The sequence below is a fragment of the Taudactylus pleione genome, unplaced genomic scaffold (assembly GCF_031769625.1).
Source record: "Taudactylus pleione unplaced genomic scaffold, aTauple2 ptg000181l, whole genome shotgun sequence".
NCBI classification, from domain to species: domain Eukaryota; kingdom Metazoa; phylum Chordata; class Amphibia; order Anura; family Myobatrachidae; genus Taudactylus; species Taudactylus pleione.
In genome coordinates, this window is record NW_028284583.1 from 11,485,233 (window position 1) to 11,504,853 (window position 19,621).

The window sequence follows — 19,621 nt, forward strand, 5'->3', positions numbered from 1 at the left end:
CAGTCACAGATATCCATCCATCGACGTGGGTAGTTTAAGATAACTTGTAATCAATCGTATGGCTCACAGGAACCGCACATAAATAACAAGATAAATATCACATATAGTGAAGTACAGACAACAATTCTAAGTTTCTGAAAAACAAGGCTCCATCAATGGTGGGATAAACTGCGTACCAGAGGTAAAGGTGTAATCAGTACACCAGCATGCGTGTAATGAGCAGATACATATCCAGATTAAAAACCTTTTACAGCACAAGCTAGTTCAAATAGTCCTTCTAGATGTTCCCTTCTGGTAGGTCAGCTCCCTCCTTCCACCAACGCGTTTCAACCACTAGGGTCTTTATTAAGGTGTATATATTTGGGGGATTACAGTCCTTATATACCCCCTCCTTCATGTCATTGGTTATTACTTAGGGGGAGGAATAGATTGATTTCATGATATATACAGCAAAGTGCATTGTGCATAACAGTGCATCGATCATGGACATAATACTTTCTTCCAAGATATAATAAAATAAGATAATACCTTTTACAAGGATGAAACAAAAATTTCCTAGGTTCGGATGAAAGGTGAAACGCACCCAAAGGCTGCTGGATAACAGAACATTACCCAATCATGTGTCTGCGATGTCCAGTGAATGCGGGACAATCCCATAGTATGGGCGCTAGTCAATCAGGTTCCACGTGAGAGAAAAACTTTAATGCCCTTATGCTCCTAATGTGGCAAATAGCTTAAGACTTTGGGTTTTACACTAAGTGCACATTTCCCAACAACTTATCCCCCCGTATCTACCCATATATTCGCTTTGTATGCTGATGACTTAAATCAACCTAATGCTTTAATGGAGTCAATGGAATAGTCCACTACAGCTGTACAGGGTGCTGCACCTATTCTAAAAAATTGATTACCATAGTCAGCGACTTGCAAACCCAGGGTGCCCAAACACCTCTGTAAGATCCTACTGAACTGTAATTTAGTCAACAAGGTATAATCAGCATCCATTGAACTGTGCTTTTTGGTCTAACCTTGGAAAATCTTTCTGCTAAAATTACAGGGCAAATTACTGAATGAGAATGGACAGGGAGGGAAACCCACAAACTCCTTCATAACTGGTCTGTCTTGGATTTGTGGATCTTGCATAACAGACTTCTTTCCTAACCAAGACATTGGCCAAAAGCAATCCCTTGTTGGCTGCCACTAGATCACCAAATGCCACCCCCCCCAAAAAAAAAAGCCAGAGTAAAAGCTAAACAGAAAAGTGCAATTTTATAATCACTAGGTTACATGTGTCACCTGCACAGGCTTGCTCCCTAGCCTAACCTTTCATCACCTTTGAGAGCATGAACGATTTGGTAGGATATACCAAACCATTCAGCTTTAAAAATAAGTGAATGCCAGCTAAAACATCTGATATTTCCGCTTTACAGCCATCATCATGCCAATCCCACACAAATGCTAAAATGGAATCATGTGATGTATTACCTCCCTTACTGCTGGAAGCGAGGAAATCCTGCCAGTCACTCCAAGTTGCCAAATAAGTCTGCCAGACAAAATCAGGACATGAATATCGAAACAAACTGGCAGACAAAGCTAGCTCCCTCAATCTAGCCCATTGAAAGTGCAATAAAGCGTCTTGTTTTCAACCCAGGAAGATGGCGCATCTTAAACTCAATATTCTTTTTTAGGTACAGCAAAACTAGATGCCTCAGCAACTAGAGAACCAGAGCAGATGCTGCCCTCTGTTTATCAACAGCTTGTACAAGGCCTTCATAGCAGCACTCAAGGGCAATTACAAAGACTATCTGCCCAAAGTTCAACTGCTAAAACAAACAGAAAGAGTTCCAAAAGTGACATGTTAGTGCTCAATCCTTTCTCCTGCTACAAATTAGTCCAAAAATTTACACTTTATTCTTCCTCCAAAAATGCACCAAAACCCATGGAGCTCACCACATCAGTAAACAAGTGCAGTTCTGAGTTTGAGACAGGTGAAGGTAACCATAATGAGACCACACTGAAATTGTGTAAAATGTAACCCAAACCGGCAAATAATCTCTTAACTCACCAGATAAATGGACAAAAGGACTGAACTTGATTCAACTAAACCTTTTTTGAATATGAAAAAACTCTCAATTCTGCTTATGCAACTGCTGAACTTTTTCATCTGGCAACCATGTATGCCTAAAGCAGTATCAATTACAATACCTAATTAAGACACACAGTTGTCTTTCCATCTTATCCAGACAAATAAGTACACCTATAACTGAAAGAGTGTGCTTAACATAATCTCTTGACAAACTGAACTATCATCCGGCCGAACTAGCAAAAAGTAATCTAAGTAGTGAGAGACTCCTGTGTGGGCTATACCTGCTTGGATCCAAAAATTAACAAAAAAAAAAAACAGGTGTAGAGCAGGGGTTCCCAACCATGGTTCTCATGGCACACTAACAGTGCAGGTTTTATGAATAGCCATAGTTAAGCACATGTGACTTAATTAGTACCTTAGTTATTTTGATTTAACCATCTGTGCTTAAGCATGGATATCACTAAAACCAGGACTGTTAGTGTGCCTTGAGGACCGAGGATGGGAATCACTGGTGTAGAGCAACACCATTATCTATTTTACATGGGTACACCTAATCTTATTAAGATGGTAACCTTTCCAAAGCAGCTATAATTGTTTCAGGCTCTTCCCCTTCTTTTAACCTAGAAGGATCTCCTATTGTTAAATTGCCTTTTTAGAAAATGTACAGTATATGGAGATCCAAACGCCCACTTACTGGGCTGATTAAATGACAGCAGGTCAAGGTGAACGGAGGCATTCATTTTCCTCACATCTTAAACTATAACCGTGCGGCTATTATAAGGTATCTTTGGGACTGGCTTCATGAACAAGACCTAACTCTTCAATTGATCACCAATTTCTAGAAGATTGTACTCTAGTTGGCTTTTTGCATATGCACGAAGAAATTCCAGATCACATACATAGTAATCCTCTTTTGTGGTCCACAAGAAAGGTGTGGCATATTCTTTGACACAATTGTAATTTAAATTCTCATAAATCTACCTTTTTGCCATTTATAGGAAACCCAGAGTTTCAAGGAGGTAAAGCATTGTTCCCTTTTACCAAGCTCCACAAAGAAGGTTTGAATAATATTTGCACTTTTCTTAATACCTCATTAAAACGATCTCTTACATATACTGAGGCGTCTGAAAAGTTCCCTTCATTCCGCACCCACCCTTTCGCTTTTATGCAGGCTAAGCATTATGTAGTTTCTGTCATTAAGTGGTTCTCAGATTTGGATTGGGGCAATGTGTTAAACACTATGCTTCTTTCAGAGCCAGCTTTTAGAAAGGCGATATCGATCCACTATTCATTCCTACGACAACCAATGCAGCATGAGGAAGTATGCACTGGGATGAGTGGGTGGGAGCAGGTGATCCCCTCTTAATCATGTGATACTCTTATTAAAACACTTTACCTATCACATAACTTACTTCCTGCTATTCAATATTAAGAATTGTTTTTGAATATATTTCACAAAGCATACTTCTCCCTGCATCGCCAGTTTCTAGCAGGCATGTCTTCTTCGGCCTCTTGCCTTCGCTGTCAATCCTTGGTGGCTGACCTGTATCATTATTTCTGGTCTTGTCCTATACTGAGACTCTTTTGGCTGCAAGTGAGGAAATTTGCCATAGAGCACTTGGTGAATTACATACCATTTACTGTGCGGGCATTATTTGGTATACTTCTGAAAGGTCAGCAAGTGGCGAAGGGTTTCAGAAGACTTCTACTTATTATCAGTGCTGTGGCCTGTAAAGCTGTACTTCAAACAGGAATCCATGCCACACCCCCAACATTGCAACTTTTTAAGGAAAAGATTTTCCATGTATATAACATGGACTTGATAGAAACTATGCTAGAGAAAGAAACTTGTGTATCAAAATTTTTTAAAACTTGGGAAAGCTATATTAGGACTCTGATCTTAGAACCGAGGCATAGAATTCACGAGTCACTGAAACTAACCCAATGGTACTTCGGATGATATCAGAGGACCTTCCAATTTGGTTGGATTTTTAAGGGGATTGTCACGTTTAGCATCCTGGAGTCCCCTACTGAGGGGCTGGAAGTTGTGGTCCCGGGTCAATGAAGGAGTCAAGAGCGAGGGGCCTAGATGTTCAGTCTCCTCGTCCACAAGCATCGGATGTTGGCGAGACCTGGTGGGCATTAGAATGGGTAGAACTTAATGACTGGGTCGAATTGATGTTAAACAATCCGTCATTCTCAAGGAAGATAGGCTCGGATTTCTCCCTGGGCGAGGAGTACATTAATTCAAACAAACCATCCACATCAATAATCTTTATCCCAAGACCCTCTGCCATCTTCTGTTTGGACTCATCACCATCATGGCTCATGATGAAGTAGTTGGTCTTCTTGACAATATTTTCCGTAACTTTACCCCCAATGACCTATATTGGTGACTTAAGTTCCTTTCTTCCCAAGAATCTAGAGACCTCAAAGATCGCAAATGTCAGACCTTCTATGTAATTATCAACTCCCCGGGGAGTCTGCTTGACTTCAAAAACTTCAGGCTTAGGTTTCAGAAAGGTTGTTGCTTGTGAAGCACATTCAAGAGTGAAAAAGAAGCATTGTCAACTGGGATGGATAAATCACTGGAAGTTGCCTCCTGAGACTTACTACTGGAAACTTCCTGCTGGGGTGTGCAGCTAAAAACCTCCTCCTTGGAAATGGCACTTGGAACCCCCTCCTGGGGTATAACAACTGAAGACTTCTCCTGAAGAACAACACTTGGAACCTTCACCTGGGGCATAACACTTGAAAACCCCTCCTGGGGTATGGTACTTGATTCTCCCTCTTGGGGAGAAAGACTTGAAACTCTCACTTGAGTTGAAAAACTGGAGACCCCCTTCCTGGGGTGTGGAACTTGAAACTTCCTCTAGGGGAGAGGTGTGAAGCTGGAAACTTGTAACCCCCTCCTGGTATATGAAACTCGAAATGAAGGCCCCCTCCTGGGGTGTGAAACTCGAAATGAAAACCCCCTGCTGGGATGTGAGACTTGAAACCCCAACATGGGATGAGAGACTTGAAACCCCCCTCTGGGCTGTAAGACTTGAGACCCCCTCCTAGGGTACAAAACTTGTAATTTCCTTTTGGGGTGAGAAACTTGAGAACCCCTCCTGGGGTATAATACTTGGAAACCCCTTCTGGGGTATAACACTTGAAATGGAGACCCCCTCCCGGGGTATGAGACTTCAAACCCCCTGCTGGGGTGTGAGACTTGAAACCCCTTCATGAAAAGATAAACTTGAGATCCCCTCCTGGGGTATGAGATTTGAATCCCCTTCTTGGGGTAGGGAACTTGAGACCCCCTGCAGGGGTATGAAACTTGAAACCCCCACTGGGAGTGAAACACTTGAGAAACTCCCTTTTGAGGAGAGAGAGACTTGAAACTTCCTGTTGAGGTAAAAAACTTAGACCCCCTCCTGGGATAAGAAACTCAAAGCTGAGACCCCTCAAGAGGTATGCAACTGTAATATTTCTCCTGGAACTGGTGAAACAAGTGTCACTTGAAGCTGGCAAGTCAAGTGACTCCCTGGCTGTAGATGGGTTAGACATTTTTCCTTGGTTCCCAGATCTGGAGTAAGAGTAACTTGTTACTGGACCCCAGTCACAAAGTTGAATCTTCTTTAGCATAGTATATTTTAACCCTTTGCCCGAGACTGAGGGAACTGTGACTGCAGACCGTGAATGAGAAAAATTAGAGACATGAACACTGGATCGCAGACCTTTGGAATCAGAATTAGGCTGGCGGATGGTACAGTCTTTTATAAAATGACCGGAGTTCCCACTATACAAACACTGAGAAAATTCCCTCAGAAAGCTTAGGATGTGGGAAACTCAGATGTTTTACTTTATACTGCGCAGAGGAGGATTTAGAAGAATCCGAGGTAACTCCAAGAAACTCAGGAATAAACTGAAATTTTTTTGTGAGGGAATCTTGTACTTGTTCCAATAATCACTGGAAGGTAGACAGATGTCCAGAGTTAAAGATATTAGAGTACTGGAGCGGTTTAATGGTAGTAAATTGGTTTGATAGCACCTGAATACATTGTGCCAGTTGTAACTGTGCTGCTTCCTGATTTTTCATATGGGAGGCGAGATCTTGAATAGACTCAACACCCAGAGAACCCACGACTTCCATATTTGGCCTGATCAAACTGTGACGTTTAGCGTCCTAGAGTCCCCTACTGAGGGGCTGGTAGTTGTGGTCCCAGGTCAAGGAAGGAATCGGGAGCGAGGGGCCTAGATGTTCAGTCTCCTCATCCACAAGCATCGGATGTTGGCGAGACCTGACCTAGGGAGGTGTTCACCAGTGACCCCTCCAAGAAAGATATGGGTTTCAGCTGCACCCAGCAAACAGGTCGTGGTCTCCAGGTCAGGGATCTGATGCGAGTGGAAATAGGAAAAGACACACCGCTTTGGCCCACTGGAAATATAATCTCTGTACCACTAGTACAGAGAAGCACAATAGAGATGGTTCCTGAAGAGGTGCTCTGGCAGACCAGAGAAATGAAATCCACTGAATAGTACGTTCTGCAACCAACACTGGAGAATGAGGATATGCTGCTGACTCGAGGAGAAGGAGGATCTGTACTTTTTACACCACTGTGCGTACCGAGTACACAGGCAAGGTGTTCTGTAGCACTGCTCTACAAGGATATGTAAATAGCAAACAGGCAAATATGTTCTATCACACTGCTGCACAAGGATATGGCACTTTGTAAATAATCACAGGAAAAAGGCACTTGAATGAGCACACACAGGCAAGGTGTTCTGTAGCAATGCTGTACAAGCGGATATAAACAGCAAACAGGCAAAGATGTTCTATCACACTGCTGCACAAGGATATGGCACTTTGTAAATAATCACTAGGGCTCAATACATGGGGGGAGATGTACAGAGAATATACTGGAAATACCACTGGGAAGAGTCTCTGGAAACTTGCATGTGAAGCCTGGATGAAGCAAACAGCAACCATCTGGGAATAATGAAGTTGATCAGGCAATTACCTGTTCACCTGGAGTCCTGTTTATACCCTCAGGTAGCTGTCCATTGGATGAGCAAGTCAGCTGAGAACTGACACAGCTACCACTGGATAAGGATCTATCAGGTGATTCAGCCAAGATGGCTGCGCATCGCCGCAGGAACTTCGATATGGAGAATTGTGTGACAGTCACCTGGGCCCCGGGGAGAATACTGAGCAAGTCACCTACTGCTGCACCTGACATCTCACTGCTCACACTAGTGAGGGGAAGCTGGCACTTGAGGGGAAGCTGGCACAAGTAACAGCCAATCCCAGGCAGAATCCTGACAGGGAAATTGCCTTCCCCCTTGGCTTCTTGGTACCTTGGCCGCGCTCCTTATTTATTTCTCTTTAAGGTCTTCTTGAGTAGGATCACAGGGGGTCATTCAGACCCAGTCGCAAGTGATGAGTGCTTGCAACCGGGTCGATGTTTCCCCACTGGGTATGCGCACGTCAGAGCCGGCTCCAACGTGCGCATGTGCGAGACCCGGCTAGCGACGGGCGCTCCATCGCTACGGGTCTCGCACCAAAGTGGGCGAGCTGTCGTTGGTGAGTGACAGCTTGCCCCATTTGGGAGGCGGGCAGGGGGCATGGCCGGCCAAACGGAGGCGTTCCCGACGGAACGCTTGCCGTTTGGGGGCGGCCCCACTGACATCAGCAATGATGTCAGTGGGGAGCTTCCTGCTCGATCAGAGCAGGAAGCTCCCTGGGGCTTGCGGTTGACGAGACCCAACCTTAGGGTCTCGTCGCAAGCCCATCACCCTGGTCGATCGCAAGAGCTGTGGGTGGTAAGCCACAGCCTAGCGATCGACCAGGAGGTGGCACTAAAAAAAGTAAGCGGCTGCCCTCATTCAGAGCAATAGCTTGCAGCAAGCGATCGACTCTGAATGAGGTTCACAGAGTGGTATTTGTATTTATTTTTTCAAGAGATTGTACAACAGGAAAAGTTGTTTTACATTTTTATTTTCTGTTTTAAGTCGAGAACTTTTTGTTCCTTTCACAAGAAAAACTATTCTACTTGCAGAGTGTATAATTATTCACAATCGCATTATTATTGGAACTGGATGTATCTGTTTCTTTGTAATTTGTTACTATGTTTGCAAATGAACCTTGTACAATTTGTTATCATGGTGTTTCAATAACATTTTTCTTTATAAAAAAAGAAATAAAAGTGTAGAAGATCAAACCATTGGCATTTGTCAACATGACATTTGACCACGTAAAATAGGCCATCAATCTGAAACCCAATATGCTTAAAGGAATCTTCTGCGACAAAACCCCTAAAGAGGAAATACACAAGCCAGCCAATAGAGGTTTAACAAATGGGCAACGCATGTATCCAAGCTGCACCTCCACATCTTCCTAATCCCTAACCATGCCAGAAATGTCCATTATTTTACTTATGATTCCACAAAGCCAGCACTGAAACTGGGCTAAAAATAGAAAGATTAAAGCCCTCTGAAAAAACAAGAAATAAATAGGCCACCTCACCCTGAGAGGATGATGGCCCAACCACTGTGCTTTACTTAGCACGTCCCTTTGGTTTAACCCTACCAATAGCTGGCTGCCCCCTGACTTGTAGCAGTCAGGATCTGAGAGGCCAAAATCCCACACAACATATAGGAGATATGGGAGTGGTGATAATAATACTCCATCCTTTTATTGCATTGCGCATTGTTAAACACCAAACACTTCCCTCTAACAGCATTGGAGATCCTGGCCCAGTTTACATTTTTTTAACTTTGCACCAATATAAACTGATGACCTGATTCAGACCCACTCGCTAGGCTACGTTTGCACGTAGCCTGCCGATGTTTGCAATGTGCGCATGCATATGAGTCGCAGTGTGGGTGCGTGAACTAGTCCATGCGATCAGGAAGCATTCGCTCGCTGCGCATAACTAGCTCGCTAGAATGAGTGACAGGACAAGCCATTTGTGGGTGGTGACAGGGGATGGTCGATGGAAACGGGGGTGTGGTGGTGCGGATGCAGGTGTGTCTGAGCATCTTAACGCCATTTCAGAGACGTGCATAACTAAGATGCAGCGTCATGATAATACCAGTGACTTGGCTAACTTAAACACTGAAGCACTCGCAGTGCTTGCGGTAGGGTATGGTCAGCCACAAGTGCTGCATATGGGTCCGATTTTACTTGTTGCTACCAATTGTTGCATACACTTCCTGGAGATGACGTGGGAAAGTGGGCGTCTTAAGACAGGCTGGTAGGTGCAGGGCCAGTGCAAGGTTTCTCAGCACCCTAGGCAAATCTTCAGCCTACTCCCCCTCCCCCCTCCCTATCCATAACCTTAGGCATCCTCAGCATGTCGACATTTCATGTGGTGACAGTTCCATTGTCGACATTGTGAACATATCGACATATCGAGGATGTCAACTTGTTGCCCTCCCCACTTGTCAGCACCGCCAACACTGGCTGTTGGCGGTTCTACCTACCAGCACTGCTGCAGCTGGGGCATGCTAAAAAGATCAGTCCAACAATCTGTACCATCTGGTGTATATATATATATATATATATATATAATTTTGTCTAACCTCATGCTCCTACTCGTCTTCTTCGGGGGTCTCACCCCCCAGTGTCTGTAGCAGTGCTCCAAGTGGGAATTTTATAGTGGGGGTATGAAAATGTTAGTAGAACTCCCCCCCCATCCTCTGCTTCTATCTCAACCTGATGCACCTCACACTGCCTATTTCCCTCTCCCACCCCCTGCACCTCACATTACTTTCCTCTCTTAACCCTGCACCTCTCAATGCTCACACTTACCTGCTTTCCTCTCAAGTCTCGACCACCTCTCAGTCCATATCAGTTGTTCCTGCTGCCAAGCTGCTTCTACTCCTTCACCTCCTCCGGCTGGCAGTGGACTCTTCAGCGAAGGGACTCCCCAAACCAGAGCATTAGCGCAGATACAGCAGCAGCAGCTGTTAAACTTTGCGCCCGCCGCGCACCAATCACGGCTCAGACAGGCAGCCAATCAGAAGCAGAATGTGACTGCTTCTGATTGGCTGTCAGTCAGCAAGCCATGATTGGCTAGCGGCCAGCTCCAAATTTAAAAGGCCTCCAAAGCTCCTATTTGATTGGCCGCCGGTCCGCATTTTATTCAAGGCTAGTCAGTTTCAAATAAAAATGCAGCTGCATCTGCCCTGGCGCTGGACCCAATGCTCGGTCAAGCAGCGCGGAGAAGAGATGTGTGTGTGTCCAGCAGGACACCTCTTCCACTAGAGGGGTGGGCTGCTCCGGCTGGTATGTGGGGAGGGGAGCTGCGAAGCATCTCTCACTCCCAACTCGAAGCAGTCAGTGCACGAAAAAAAAAAAACAGGTATAGCAGCAGACGTTGCTAGTTACACCCGTGGCCGTCGCTAGGTTAGTCTGAAAGAAGAATGTCTCTTTCATACGTCCATCATTTTTCTTCATTGTGAGCAGGCCGCTGCACAGGTCCCGATGCCCTTAGGCAGCTGCCTAAAGCTGCCTAATGGAAGCGCCAGCACTGGGTGGGCATCTAGATACACACTGCGATTGCACGTCAAGACATAGTGGGCATGCTAAAGCCTTGCCGTGTGATCACGGGATTTGCATACTTTGGCTGCGTGCGAACGCATCTAGTGAGTGGGTCTGAATCAGGCCCTGAGCCCCAAGTAGTAACTGCAAGCCAGACTTTAAAAATTTTTAAGCCACATTTCAGGAGCTGCTGCCCATCATGGTGATGCCAAGTGGTACCCTTGATCTTCACAAACATGAGCTGGCTCATGTGCATGCATGTACTGTATTTTGAAATGTTTTAATATTGACCTGGGCCGTTTCCAGGTAAGCAGCTGGAAACAAATAGATGCCCGAGAGTCAGTTTGTATAAGTGCGATGTGCCTCCTCCCTACACTTCCGGATGCCTTAGCCACATCTAACACTAGCTTTGCATCATCTGTAAAAGTAAAGATGTATGCATAAAATCATAAAAACACACACTCCCTAATCTTGTTATGAACTCCTCTCAATGAACCATTTTATGGTCCATTTTATGGTGATGAAAGTCTGTAATCCCACTACTACTAGATGTGCCAGCAGAAATTTTAGTGCCCTAGCATTTACCCTGAAACTTCTGGGTAAAAACAAAGACATCATAAGCTTGCGCGGCCTATAGGAGAAGCCAGAGCACTCACTGCTATTGCTGGACAAAATCATAGGAGTGCTGGTATTGGCTGCACAAGCATGCTTACCAGAACTTGACTTGGAAGTTACAGCAAACTCTCCACAAGAAACATCGGAAGGTCCAACAGAGTGTGGCATGCCCAACATTGCTTGATTCGCTGAAATGTTGACATCATAAGGAACCTTAAAACTTGAAAAAGAAACATTTGTAATATTAGCAGAGATGGCAGGCAAGGCAGAGGGTGCTAGGGCTAAGGCGTCAGCAGGTAAAGTGACATGGGCGCTGGGAGGAGGAGGGAAGGGGGGCTGTGGTGGAGAAAAGGCAACAGCAAAGGAGGTACCAATGGCACTGATATTTGCAGCAAAGTGTGGAAGCAAATGTGTGGCAAGGGGGACTGTTGGAGGTGGGGTGTAAAGAATGAAGGGGGCACAAAGGACAGGACGTGGCTGAAAAGCAAAGAGTCCATCCAAAAGTAGACTGTACAGGTGAAAAATTGCCCAATGTGAGTCCCTGGAAAGCCCATCTGTAACCAGCACCAGAAACAGCAGTGTTATGTGACGCTTCATGCACAGCTAAAGATTTTACTACACTGACAGATGTCTGGCACATCACACTGTAGGGGCAGATGAGGGGAACAATGTAATAGCTATGCTAGTTTCTAAAATGGCCACCTGGATTTAGTGGGCATGACCGCATACCAACACAAAATGCAGATGATAAGGGACCAAATTGTGCAAAGTGGAGAGCTGTAGGTGAGTGCTTTTATGGCATGTGGCACCTCCCCCGAGCCAGTCCTGCAATGAGGAAGACGAGAAAACTGGTTGGCCAGTTACTGTGGCTTCACACCAACAGCCTTGCACAGTGGGCCATGAGCCATGCCTCACTACACCTGGTAGAGCAGCCAAAAGAGGCCTGTCTGATTCAACAAAGTATGAGGGGTCGGGACATTGTAGCACAGATGGAACATCTCGGGAAGCACAGAGGGGTATTAAAAAAGCATAGATGAAGACAGGGGCACAGAGAGGGGGGAGCGGGTACTAATTACCTCTGCCTAGGCTTGTTGAAGGGGTACGTGGGGGCCTGGGTCCGACACCGCCCTCCCCTCCTACTTACCCTTCAGCAGCCCAGCGCATGCTGCTGTGTGTTGCGCTACAGTGGGAGACTGCTCACTACTGCTGAGCAGCAACAGCAGCAGTTTCCTCTTCTCTGCCTCTGGGGGGAGCGATCGCACTGATCACACCCCCCCTGGATTTGTGCCGGGCTGAGGGGCTCTCAGGGCCCCCACCCCATGTTTGTTTTTTCCCCAAAGGGGAAACGCCTCCCATTATTAGGCCATGCCCCTTCACCCAGGATGGCTCTCTATGCCCCTGGATGAAGGAGTAAAGTAATAAATGGGGAAAGACAGACATCACATGAGGATAGGTAACAAAAGGGGATAAACGAAATGACATAGAATGGAAGGATGAAAAATGACTAAAATGAAGAAGGGAAGAGAGTGAAAGGCAGAAAGTGATATGAAGAGAATGTCAAAACATGTTAACAAGGAATACTGTGGGCTCTATTTATTAACATTATTTTTACTAAAATAAAGTGAAAAAGAGTGTTTTCACACCCTTTTCACATTATTTTACTTTCACCTACAGTTACTATAGGGCAATTGGAGTAGAATTCGTAAAATTCTACTCCAACCCCTAAGTATCACTTATTTTTAGTAATCAGATCGCATTTGCCATAATTGTAATGGGAAATAAGGGCCTGATTCAGACCCAGTCGCAACCGGGTCGATGGTGGCCCACAGCGCATGCGCACGACTGAGCCGGCTCCGTCGTGTGCATGCGCGAGACCCAGCTAGCGATGGGCAATCCGTTGCTCCGGGTCTCGCACCAAAGGGGGCGAGCTGTTGATGTTGAGTGACAGCACGCCCCCTTTGTGTGTGGGCCAGGGGGGTGGCTGCCCAAATGGAGGCGTTCCCATGAGAACGCCTGCCGTTTGGGGGCGGCCCCACTGACATCACTCGTGTTAGAGCCGAAATCTCTCTCGGGCTTGCGGCCACAAGACCCTACCACAAGGGTCTCGTCGCAAGCCCGATGGTCGCGATGATCTTGACCATTGCCACCATCATCATGGCCGCTCGCAATAGCTGTGGGTGGTCACCCACAGCTATGCGAGCGGCCAAGGGGCTGATCCAACAAAAAAAAAGCCCGGCCCTGATTCAGAGTGAGCGCTCTGTCAGCGAGCGGCTCTGAATCAGGCCCTATGATCCTACCAAAGTTACTAAAAATAAATTGCAGGTGGCGTTATCCAGGGTCTCCCCCGGTTACCGGGCTCCTACTCTGCTCTTAAAGACAGAGCAGAGCCGGCCCCAGTGATCAGCTGTGTGGTGTAAACAGACCACAAGCTGATCACTGCAAAAAAAAAAAAAATAGTAAAAAAAAAATTCACTTACCTGACTCCATGGACCAGTGGTCGGGGCTCCGGTGATGACTCCCCTCCGGTCAGCTGGTCTCCCATCCTGCTCTGCGGCCCGGTCATCAGCTGACCGGGTCATGGTGCAGGATGGGAGATCAGCTGACCGTAGGACATGGAAGACATCACCGGAGGTAAGTGTAATTAAGGGAGAGGGGGGGATGCAGGGGGGAGGGGGGGGGTCGCGGGGGGTCTGCGATTGCAGGGGAGGGGCTTAACGACGGGGTGGGGCTTCGCACTGGGGGGCAGCAGCGGCAGTCGGCGCATGCGCGGGGCACTGGTCATGGTATTTTTTTGTGTGCGGAGGGGATTCGCAGTGACAGAGCTTTCTCGCAAGCCCTGTAGTAAATCCCTGTGATATTGCCTGAATTCGCAATGTGAATTCAGTCGGTACTATCACACTACAATCTGCGTTACTAATGCAGTTAGTAGTAAATAGAGCCCTGTATGAGGAGAAAATATAGTGACAGCATAAATTGGAAGGTACTAGAAAACTCACCCAGCTTGGATCCTTGGGATGAGCGCTGCTCCACTAACCCTCCGAATGGCAAAGTAAGAAATTCAAACAACTGTCTCTTAAAGAAAAATATTTACCCATAGAACACCTGAAAATATCTTGTTTACATATAAAACCCAGGCGCTTACATACCCTCTTACCTAATTAAGTATTCTGTTACTTCTCTATGTGTTTACTATTGGCGATGGTATGTCAGAGCAGTGGTACACACCAGCAGATGCCCTGAGTCAGTGAAAAGCCCAATAGAGATGTGCGGTTCGGTTTTTCTGAAAAACTAACACACCTAAATGCAAGGGTTCCGAGTCTAATTCAGTCTCGGTTTGGATCACTTTTGGGGTTCTGAGTAGAACCGAAGCCCAGACCATAACATTTGATGGTGATTTTGCCAAAACCAAAACACGGGGTCCACGCACATTTAACCAGTTGGGTGGTTCATTCAGCAGTAATGTGACTGATACAGCAGTACTCACAGTTATGCATGTACATACTTTCTGCATGGAGTGGAGACTACAGGTCACAAACCGGTGACTGTATATGGGTAACAGTGCCGGATGCAAGCGTTACCAGTGGTTGTATCAGGATGGATCTACTGTAGCAGGGTCTGTGGAGCAAACTATGACACACATCCGTGTCCCTCTGCGACACTCCACAACTATCTACATTTTTATCACTGTTTTCTGTCAGTTTTTTGTTGTAAGAATTAAAGAATTAAAAATTAGACCAAAATAAAAGGTGCTGGCAATGTGTCCCCATGAGTAACACCACAAAATAGAACTTATTTTAAAGTTTACTCACCTTCATCTTCCTGACTATTGGCATGATTTAGCACCGGGCGGAATTGCAAAGCCACATGCAAGCAGCCTTGCAATTATGGTAATCACGCCTCCTGTATGCATTACTTATCCGATCTGTATACAAGGATGTAGCATCGAATAATTTGCAATAACATCAGCCGGGTGATTGACCCATGGGGCTACACAAACTGGCCGCCGCAGATACGAAAAAGAGGCCAGGAAATCTCCATCAGCCGGCAGAGATCCTGGCCTCTTCCCTCACCACCAATGATGGCGACACGCGTCTGTTTCGGGAAACGGAGGCTGTCGATCACTGACAGTCTGCTGTCAGACTGCGTGCGATCACACAGGACCCATACTGCATATATGGCTCCAGCGTGCACTGCTGAATAAGCCCTGTGACCATAAGGATCTGAAAAAAAGTTCCTTATCTCATGCAACAGTGTTTCTTGAGCTGTGGAAAGAAACCGCCATTTTAGATAATGCTAGCCATACATACTTTACATCTATTATATAGTGATAATCAGGGCCGTATTTACCGCTGCGCATCCTAGGCGGATGCCTAGGGCCCGGCAGGTCCCAAGGGCCCCGTGGCCGGGCCCCACCGGAATACGGCTCCGGAGAGAGTCTGCATTTTAACTCCACTTCCTCCTTCCCTGTCCTGGTAGGAGCAGAGCTCTGGACGTGCTGCTGCTGTGTCTCCTCTTGCCAGCCGGTGCCAGCGGCAGCAGCACCATGTCCAGAGCCCTGCTCCTACTAGGTGGAGGTAGGAGGAGGTAGAGTTTCAGAACAGGGCCAGTGAACGCTGGCCTCTGAAGTGATCGGAGGATAAGGAAGCCTCCGATTGCTTCAGAGCCAGCGTGCCCAGAGATGCACTGCGCGGGTGACGTCATGACATCACCTGCGCCGTGAAGAGCCTGCATGGCCGCGACTGCTGGATCAAATCAGATCCAGTCAGTATGGCAGCAGGAGCGTCAGCCCGGACAACGGCCGCGTGGAGACAGGAAAGTAGGGGGCAGGGGGGTGGGATACTACTACTACTACAGGGGCATTACTACTACAGGGGAGCTACACAGGGGCACTACTACTACAGGGGAACTACGCAGGTGGACTACTAGTACATGGGAACTACACAGGGGCACTACTACAGGGGAACTACACCGAGGCACTACTACTACATGGGAACTACACAGGGGCACTTCTACTACAGGGGAACTACAAAGGGGCACTACTACAGGGGCACTACTACTACAGGGGAACTACACAGGGGCACTACTACTGCAGGGTCACTACTTTAAAGGGCACAACTACAGGGGCACTACTACTACAGGGACACTACTACTACTACAGGGGCACTACTATTACTACAGGGGACCTATTTTAAAGGGCACAACTACAGGGGCACTACTACTACTACTACTACAGGGGCACTACTACTACATGGACCCTACTTTAAAGGGCACAACTACAGGGGCACTACTACTACTACAGGGGCACTACAACTGGTACAGGGGCAGTACTTTAAAGGGCACAACTACAGGGGCACTACTACTACAGGGGCACTACTACTACAGGGGCACTACTTTAAAGGGCACAACCACAGGGGCACTACTTTAAAGGGCACAACTACAGGGGCACTACTTTAAGGGGCACAACGACAGGGGCACTACTTTAAGGGGCACTGCATATGGGCACCACTACGGGGACACTGCATATGGGCACAACTACAGGGGGCAATACATATGGGCTCAACTACAGGGGGCACTGCATATGGGCACAACTACAGGGGACCCTTCATAAGGGGTGCTGCTACAGGGGGCATTGCATAAGGGGCTCTGCTTAATGGGCACTGCTACATGGGGCATTGCATAAGCGGCCCTGCTTAATGGGCACTGCTACAGGGGGTATTGCATAATGGTCAGTGCTACAGGGAGCATTGCATAACTAGCAGTACTACAAGGGGCATTGCATAATGGTCAGTGCTACAGGGAGCATTGCATAACTAGCAGTACTACAAGGGGCATTGCATAATGGGCAGTGCTACAGGGGACATTGCATAAAGGGCACTGCTACAGGGGGCATTGCATAAGGGGCACCAGTACAGGGTCATTGCATGAGGGGAGGGGGGTCCATGCTAAGATGGGAGAGGGGTCAGTGATGTGTGGAAAGAGGGGGCTGTGATGTGGGGGGGAGGGTTAGGTTTAGGCTGCGGGGAGGGTTAGGGGTAGGGTTAGGTTACTTACCGGTAGGTAGCGGTATCCTAACCTTGTCGGGATGCTGGCATCTGTATCCTGAGCGCCGGCATCTGTACCCAACCCATACATACATACATACATACATACAATGTTTCAAGGCCGCAGCGGACCTTTTCTTAAGAGTGCTGTACAGGGGAATGAATCAGAAATTAAAATATAGTGCTATGGAATGTTTGAGGGAGGGGAGCCCCAAAACTGGTATCTTGCCTAGGGCCCCATGAGATCTAAGGGCCTGATTCAGAGCTGATCGCAATTAGCGCTCGCTCGTTCAGAAAAAGGGGGTGGCTATTCAAATGAACCGTTCGCTCATTGCGGTCTGTTCACACCTATAAGTCTGAACGAGCGAACAAAACATGCAGTTGTAATTTTGGAAAAAACGCCCCCTGGCCGCTCGCATCATACGTCATGTCTGCTATTTATTTGATTAATCGAGTACATCGAACGGCGTATGAACTGCTCGCTATTCTTGTGGTTGGTTGTTGCAAGCAGTTCTGACTATAAAACAACCAAGTGACGTGGTCAATGACGCTGCTGTTTTAATTATGCACACCCATAAAACGCCCGCTTTGACCTTTAAGCACGCCTGCGTTCTGATCTCCACTCCCCGTTTTCAAGCACCTTCCCCTGTCACCACCCACATACGCCTCCTCCTGTCACTCAAAATAGCAGGCATTCGCTATATAGCGAACAAACGATTTTCGCCCGCACTGACTGGTTCGCGCATGCGTATTACAAACCGTACGCATGCGCAGATGAGCGAACATCGCTCAGAACGAACGAGCGGCTCTGAATCAGGCCCTAAATCCGGCTCTGGTGATAATAGTGTGCATGCCTGTCTGGATGCGTTATGTGAGCCCTTAAGGGAGATAAGTAAAAAGAAACCATTTTATTCCTGCTTTCCCATACTGCATTGTGCCTCCTGGCCCCTTCGGCTGAGAGGCACATGCACACAGGGCACATGCCGTCTTTCGTAAAGTTAAAAGATGGCAGTAGGCTTTGTTATCTCCTTGCTGGGAAGACCTTTACCGCTAGGTCCGTTCCAGCACCTAAAAAAATTATTACTATCGAGTTAAAAGGAAAGTGAAAACAGTGACGATTTTATGGCACTTTTCATTTTCCTTTTTAAAAAGAGCCCTCTATCTTAATTTAATAAAGTATCGATGTGTCCTCATACACCATTGCCAGAATCATGCCAAATAGCGCCTTGGTGGCAAGCTAAATCCCATGCGACTCAGCTGCGTCAAGCGTCTTATTCACTCAAAATGTGCATAATTATCCAAACTAATAAAACAACTTGATGAGACGAAACCTCTTTGCTAAACTGCACTGATCAGTTTAATGTTCGACATTTGTACATCTGGATGCAAATGAGTCTGAATCTCTACGCGAAGTGCTACTATGCAACGGCTGCTGCCATTTTCATGCCATGTTCTGTTGTGCTTCATCTGCAAATTTGTACATGTTTAAAACTAATCCATGTGCGATTAAAGTTGCATCCCGGCGTCATTAGTAGATATTGAGTGGTGGTTCACTGCAACTGCGATGCAAATTAGAATAATAGAAAAAGTTTCTACACTACGTCTCGCACGGCATGGCGTTTCAAGGCTTGGTGCATGAGGACACATCTGTATGTCTAGATTATTTCAGAAAAATAAGTCTATATATAGAATAGGCCACTTCCATGGAACATTTGCTAAATAAGGTAGACAGTGAATACAACAACAATGTAAATGTGGTTGTGCGAATAACATATAGACCATGAGCTGTTTAAGTACAGTACATAACGTGGATTTGCAATATACTGTAGCTTTATATATTTGATATAAAAGAGAAAAGTGCCCTATTTATCACAGTACTACTCATCTATCAAAGTTGATGTAAACAATTATTGCAATCACAAGTGCAAATTCCCCACCAGTTTCCTCATTAAAGTTATGTTTTCTGTTGAGACAAAGGTACCACTTCAAAGGTAATCGACAGCATAACTTGTCAACAAGACATCTACAGTGTAACATCTCTGTGTTTGATCTACTTTCCAGCTTTTCTGTTATGTGATTGTTATATGTTCTAAAGGAATGTGTAGCAAAAAATAATTTTGTAGTGTTACAACATGTTAGTTGAGCGCAGTGATGCCTACTTTTACAGCATTCATGGAACTGTAGAGGTTATTCCCCATAAATATTATCTCACCCCAAATTACTTCTCTTTTTTATGTTTTTTGTCTGCTGGAAGAGTGAGCTCTAGTTTTAATACATGTTAGTAAGTAAAATCATTTGATGTTTTGTATGCACAAATCAGTTCGTTGGATAACATACAACTCCTGCAAG